The following is a 7,507-nucleotide window of genomic DNA, read 5'->3' as shown; positions in this document are numbered from 1 at the left end:
TAATAGACTGAATGCTCAGTTGTTGTTTTTTTAAGTCTGGAAAACTCATTCTGTGAATCCAGGATATGAAAAACTTGGCTTAGCAATAGCACTTGGGAAAACTTAAAGAGTTATAGATTATCATAGATTTGATACATTTATGTGGCAGAGATTTCTGGCTACACCCTACAATATCAATCTGTCTGTCTCTCTATCTATCATCTATCCATATCATATACACAAAAATCCACTTTATTTTTTATTTTTTAAAAAAATATTTATAAGTTAAAAAGGGTTTAAAGTTCATAATTCCTAGAAGGAAAACATTATCTGAATGAATACCCTAATGACAAACCACTGTAAAACGCTTCAGTGGCATTTGGGACAGAGGGGTAGGGATTTTCTTCAAAGCACCCCAGCTCTCCTGACGAGAAGGTCAGAGGTACACCTGTTTGCATTATTGGGACATCCATTCCTTCAGCAAGGGCATTATTTGTCAGAAGGGCATTATGCTTGACCTCCAAATTTGGCTGACAATTTACTGATGAGATTCAAACCCTTTGGGTTGCTCTGATATTTTGAAATGTTTGCTGGGTTCTGGGCCACATCTTGGAAGGCCATCATAGCTTCTGGATCCTACATGCCTGCAAGAAGCTCGGCATCTCTAAGAATTTCATTTAGCCCAGGCATCCATGTCATTCCAAGCATGTCTCCTCCCATTCCAAGTATTCCTCCAGGCAAACTACCAGGCATGCCACCTGGAAAAGAGCCATACTGAGCTCCTGATTGTTGTCTGGCTTCTTCCTCCCTCTGGGCTCTCTCATGCTCTTCTCAAGTCTTCTTAACTCTTTCCATTCTTTCTTTGATCTCTTGCTCTTCATGTTTTCACTCATACTTTCTCCAATGTTCTGCAGTTTTCTGAGCCCTTGGTTGAACTTCTTTCAGCATTGCACTAACATCATCATAATCTAGTTTACAGTCAAGGGCAAGGTCATGGGCTGCTTCCTCCCAATGACCCAGAAGTCTGTGTGCTTTCCCTCACCACTTGTAAGGCTGAGCTCAATCAGGATTTACTTCAATGGCTCTGTCACAGTCTCTGATGGCAGCATTTGGTTTCTGTAACGTGATGAAGATACTGGCTCTCTTGGCATTCAGAATGGCCAAGCGAGGATTCAGCTTGATGACATCCATGAACACATCAATGGCTTTCTGTAGTTCACCATCATTTAGGGCTTCAGTGACAGCCACTTTCTCATCCTTTGCCTGATCCATCATCTCCTCCATTATCTCTACTTTTTATTTCCCATTTCCTGAAGGGCATCCATGTCTGGTTCAATCATACCTTCACTGTCAATTTCTAGATCACTTTCCTCCTTTGATGGTTCATCTGACTTTATGTCTTCCTCTGCCTCCTTACTATCTGTTTTTTCTTCCTTGATATTTTCTTCTGATTTAACTTTATGAGTAGCAGGTGGTACTTTACTCCCATGCTCTCCACCCACTCTCTCAGGAAGTGCATTTCCTCAGTGTGCAGAATGCTCAAATCCTGCTTACACAAGTTCATGAAGGCTGGAAGCTCTCTCATTTTTGAGGGATCCATGGTCCGCAGGCAGCGGGAGGTGGAGGATGCAGCTAAAGAGGCTAAAGCCAGATTCCAGGTCTGGGCACTGGCTCATCACTAGCACATGGAAGGGGGAAAAAAATCCACTTTAAATGTAAATAAACAAGTTAAAAGTAAAAGGGTGAAAAAGATATACCATGCTAACATTAACAAAAGGAAAGCTGTATTATCTATCTAACAAATTATATTTGAGAGTAAAAAATACTGCCAGAAATAAAGAAGTTTATTCCATAGTGATAACGGAGTCAATGGGACATAATAATCTTAAATACTCATGCAACATTATACAAATTCACAGTTATAGTTAGAGGTTTTAACACCCTTCTCTTAGTAATTCATAAAACTAGTGTACAGATGATAGAAGATTTGAACAACATAATTAATCAACAAGACCTAATTGATTTTCTTAGAACACTCCATGCAACAAAAGTAGAACATGTATTCTTTTCAATTTTATTTGGAACGTTTATTAAGATGTATCATGTTCTCGGCCATAAAACAAGTCTCAATACTTTTAAAAGGATTCAAATCATACAAAGTATGTTCTCTGACCACAATAGAATTAAATTGGATATTAATAACAAACAAGTCTCTGGAAAATTTCCAAATATTTGAAATTGAAACAGGATACTTCTAAATAATCCATGTACAAAGAAGAAACCAGAAGGGGAATTAGAAGAATTATAAGCTGGAGAAAAATGAAAACATAACATACCAAAATTTGTGGAAAACAGCTACAGTTGTACTCAGAGGAAAAATTACAACACTAATTACCTATATTAGAAAAGATGAAACATCTCAAGCCATTGACCTTTGCTTCCATTTCAAATAACTAGGAAAAGAAGAGATAAGAATCTTTAGCTTTGTATGTTTGTTTGTAGAGTTTGTCTGCTTGAGGCAAATTTTTTTTTGTTTTCCTTCATCAGAATATGTATTTATTTCTCCTTTGTTGCTGAGGGTATTTTCTCTGGCTGTGGAATTCTAATTTGACACTTCCTTTCCCTCAGCACTTTAAAGATGTTCCATTGTTTTCCAGCTTCCACTGTTTCTCCATGGTTTCTAGCTTACACAGTTTCATTATTCCCTTGTGTGCCAAGTGTTGTTTTTCTTTAGCTGTTTCAAAAAATTTTTTTCATTGTTCTTGGTTTTCAACAGTTTGATTACAATATGTAAAGCCATGATTTTCTTTGAGTTTTTTCTTTTTGGTGTTCACCAACCTCCTTGAATTTGTAAATTTATGTCTTTCAATACATTTTGAAAGTTTTTGGCTATAATTTCTTCAAAAATTTTTTTGCCTAAATTTCTCTGTTCTGTCCTTTTGGGTGCTCTTTGGATATGTTAGCTCTTTGGATACTTTCCCACAGATGCCTGAGATTCTGTTCTTTTTTATTTCATTTTTTTCCATCCATATTCTTTAGCTTGGATAGTTTCTACTGATCTGCCTTCAAGTTCACTGACTCCCCTGTCATCTACATTCTTTTTAGTCTATTAGCAAGTTTCTTCATTTTAGATATTTTATTTTTTAGTTCTTAAATTTATATTTTTTCTGTTTTATAATTTTTATTTCTTGCTGATAATTCCTAATATTTCATTAATTGTAAGTGGTAATTTTCTTACCTCATGGAGAATAGTTATAATAGATATTTTAAAGTTTTGTTTAATAGTTTCAAAATCTGGATTATCTCAGGATTGTCATCTATTGAGTATCTTTTCAGTTGAGGATTGTTCACATTTTCCTGGTTACTGTATGAGTAATTTTAAATTGTATTATGGATATTATTAATCTTATGTTGTGCAGACTCTGTGTTCTATTTAACCCTCTGGAGAAAGTTGATGCTTTCTCTTTAAGTAGACAATCAACCCAGTTAAATTAGGAGTATAAATTCCGTCTTAATTTTGTTGGCAGGTGTTCAAATCTCAATTCAGCTTTCAAAGCCTCTGTTATTTCAGTTTGTGTCTGTCCTGCTCAAGTGTAGCTTAGTGATTAGGTTGAGAATTGAATGGATTTATACACAGAATTAGTGTACTCTCTTCTCTGTCTCTCTCCTGCCAGGGATTTTCCTTACACCCTCTGGCAAGCCCAGGTCACTTTTACTGAATCCTTTAGTCAGAAATACAGAGTTTCTATTGGAATTTTCGCTGTCTAAACTGCTACTGCCACCTTGCTTTTCTGCAACTAGGGCCCACCCTCAGGGCACAGGTGTACAGGCACATGAGTTTAAAAACAAAAAGAAGAAACATCCATATGTTTGATTGTCCAAGTTTTGATTCCCTTCCACAATCTGCCTGCTTTTGTTTACTCATGTAGTTTTTTTTAATATGTATATATTTCCAGAAATTTTAGTTGTAACAGTATGAGGATGAGCTGTAGGGGTCAGGTGCCCCCATGCTGCAACCAGAAGTCCCAAGAGCTATTTTTAGTGCTTAGTACATACACAATGGCTTGTTATAATCAGCAAGTCAAAGGGTTCACACAGTGAGTAATATCATTTCTTTTTATCCTCTTCCCTTTAACTAAGTAATGATTAGGTTTTAGAGGGTGTGCTAAGTATAATGCAGTCACTAGACAGGGATATTTCATGGGCACACAAGAAGATGCTTAGGTCTCTGGTGGGAAATTACTTTTAATGGGCCAGACACCCATTTTAAGAGTCTTTCTGGGAAGTGTCTGACAGGAACAAGTACAGCCTAAGGGCACATTAGTAGAATAATAGAATGCTAATGTTAAAATCTAGAACAAGAAATAGCTCATAATTTAGAAGGCTTTGGATTTCAGCCTTTAGTTGTGAGGTCTTGGACAAAGAGTTAAACTTGCTGAATGTGTGCTTGCTATTTTGTGAATATGGGTACAAAATTTTCTAACTGTCTTTTGGTGAAATATATCTAAAAGTGCCCGACAGTTCTTGACATACACTGTATAGGCAAAATAGCTTTTGATGGTATTCATAGAAAGGAAGTAAATCTAAGATGAAAAGCCTGGAAAAGTCAGGGAGCCTATAGTTCTTAACACTTATGTGACAGTCATGCTTCAGAAGGAAGGAATATACCTGAATATGTTCATTTTCAGGGTTCCAATAAGTTGAATGGCAAGTATTACTTGTTTTGAGGTAGTCTTTCTGTATGGATACTTAAGAAATTTTTGCAGGAACGAACAACTGAGATAGGCAGTTACTAGATGTAGACTGCTTCCACAAGTCATATAAATCTCTCCTGGAGGAAAACAGAATGCAGAAGTAGGAGAAAGAGGATTCTGGCACTCAGTAGGCTAAAGAGACAGGATGGGAGAAGCTGAATTTTTATGTCAGCATGAAGACCTATCTGTGATACATTGGGGTTTTTTTGACTCAAACATTGCATGACTCCCAGAATTTATATTTTAGTAGTTGTTGTTAATGAAGAGTACTTTAATATATTGGGTAAAAGTTTTTGAAACCCCTGAAACATAATTATTTAATAACATTTTACAATTTTTTTGCTTATTTAAAATATAGTCCTAAATGAAATGAAAGCCTCTTTTAAAACAATTTTATAAAATTAAAACTTTCAGCTTCTTGCTATTTTGTATAAGTCTTTACTTCTTCATCAATCTTTTAACATTTTTCTATTGTCTCTTCTCTCTTAGCTTTCATTTTTTTTAGGTCAGAATGTATAATTGAGGGAGATTTACAAGAAAGGATAGAGATTAGGGAACATGACTGTCAGAAAAGAACAGAGAGCGATTAAATGAAATTTCAGTCATGTGGAGACCTATACCTTGATGGCTATGTCATCTCAAGAGAAGGAGAGTGTCCAGAGTGCTTGAACATTAAAAAAAGTAGTCCTCGATATGATTTATGTTATTTCTAAGTGAGACGATGTTAAGATCAAACATTTGACACTTGACTCTTTTCAGTTTAGTATCAAGTATTGTAGACAGCAGGATGCACAGAGAAAAGCTATTGATTTATAAATATAACTTAGATTTAACTGCTTTGGATTTTGGATATTTTTCACAGTGATTGACACATAAGCAAACATTTGCTTATTTAACAACTGTATATTAAATATATGGTATTGTGCTAAACACTGCAGAGTATACAACATATATTTTCCAAGTTTTTTATATCCAGTAAATTTTCAATACAATTGAAACTACAGGATGAACTAAAATTATTAAAGTTTCAAGAGCTGAGATAAGGCAGTGAATATCAAATGGACTGTGTGAACAGTAAGTGTGATAAGTTCCCAAAGGAGGGAAAGATCACCAGAAACAAGAGACCCAGGATCTTCAGGGAGGATGAGAGGTTGGAGCTGGGCCTGGAAGGTTGCGTTGGATATGGAAGGTAAACAGGAGTATGACATAGTCAGCTTTGTGTTGGGGGGAATATAAAAGGTGGGTTACAGCTAGATTGTGCAGAACCTTAGGTATTAGGATATGAAATTTGAAATTTATAAAGACTCTTAGAATTTTTATTAATATGGTGAAAATGGAATTTTAGGATGTTTTGTGCAAGAGTGATTTGAGGAAGAAGAAAATAAAGAAAGGAATATTGTAGCAGTTAAACAAAATAATCCATGGTGAATTAATAGAGAATAGGATTAAATTAATAAATTTATTAAATTAATTAAATGGGATTTTGAGAATAACAAAAGTAAAGAGAAACTAAAACGATTTGATGATACACACAGAAAAGAATGAGTTGAAATGTTGAAAATAAAGTATAAAGAAGTTTTTTTTTTTTTTAATTGTAATACAAAAGGTTTATTAGTGACTGATCTACATGAATGGAAGGAAGGAGTTTAATTGGGCAGGGAAGAGTTGAACTGAGATGCATGCAGACAAACGTGGGCCCAAACAACAGGGAGCTCTGGAGTTAATATTACCCATGCTGGGCTTCCCACCTCTGCCTTACTCAGTCACCATGTGCAAGATGCTTAAAACAGAATCATGCAAGGCAGCTCTCTGTAGGTAAGGCAGGCCCCGAAAGAGCTGAGCACTGGAGGCTGTGTAATGATCATGTTCCCTGAAGCTGAATTTTAAATCCTTTTTTGAAGGGGGAACTGGGAATTGCATCTTTGTGTCTATCACAGACATTGTCCCACAGGTCCCAAGGCACTGCTCCTTTTCTTCAATCTCCTATCTCCTTTAGATTGCATAGTTTTTATTTATCTGTCTTTGAGTTCATTGACACTTCTGCTATCTACAGTCTGCCATCATGCTCATGTGGTATATTTAAAAATTCCATTTGATTCAGCAATCCTACTCCTAGGAATATATCCAGAGGACTGGAAAACATAAGGTTGAAGGGATACCTGCACTCACATGTTTGTTGCAGCTCTATTTACAGTAGCTAGGCAATGGAACCTACCTAAATGTCCATTGATGGATGACTGTATAAGAAAATTGTGGTACATATACACAATGGAATACTATTCAGCCATAAAAAAGAATGAAATTCTACCATTTGCAACAATGTGGATGAGTCTGGAGAAAATTATCCTAAGTGAAAAACCCAAGTACAGAAAGAAATACCATATGCTTTCACTCATAACTAGGAACTGAATCCATAAATAAACTAATGAACAAAAAAGAGAGACAGAGAGAAAGAAAGAAAGAAACAACAATCATAGTAATATGCTGAACTTTTAGAAAACTAGAGGTGGAAAAGGGGATGGGTGGGGGAGAGGAAGGGGGGCTAATGAGGAATTGGTCATTGGACGCAAAGGATGGTTGTGTATTGTAATGATGAATAAGCCAACTATACTGATTTAACCACCATGCATTCTACACAATTATTGAAAATCAATGTTGTTGGGCCGGCCGGGTGGCGCACTGGAGAGTGCGCCGCTTGGGAGCGCGGCAGCGCTCCTGCCGAGGGTTCAGATCCCTTATGAAGACCAGTTCCCGCTCACTGGCTGAGCGCGGTG

The 7,507-nt window shown here is 36.3% G+C and overlaps 1 protein-coding gene and 1 pseudogene across 1 annotated transcript in view; both read right to left on the bottom strand.

The window, feature by feature from the left end:
* The window catches only part of PIK3C2G (phosphatidylinositol-4-phosphate 3-kinase, catalytic subunit type 2 gamma), a gene marked incomplete at its 5' end in the record, with an annotated part of 147,567 nt that overhangs the window by 28,300 nt on the left and 111,760 nt on the right, over positions 1-7,507 (bottom strand). The window lies entirely within an intron of this gene.
* LOC103594582 lies at positions 487-1,579 on the bottom strand (annotated as a pseudogene).

This window comes from Galeopterus variegatus, unplaced genomic scaffold (assembly GCF_000696425.1).
Source record: "Galeopterus variegatus unplaced genomic scaffold, G_variegatus-3.0.2 Scaffold1582, whole genome shotgun sequence".
In the NCBI taxonomy this organism is placed as follows: Eukaryota; Metazoa; Chordata; class Mammalia; order Dermoptera; family Cynocephalidae; genus Galeopterus; species Galeopterus variegatus.
Note: the sequence above shows the minus strand (reverse complement) of the source record. Positions and strands in the feature narration are given on the sequence as shown.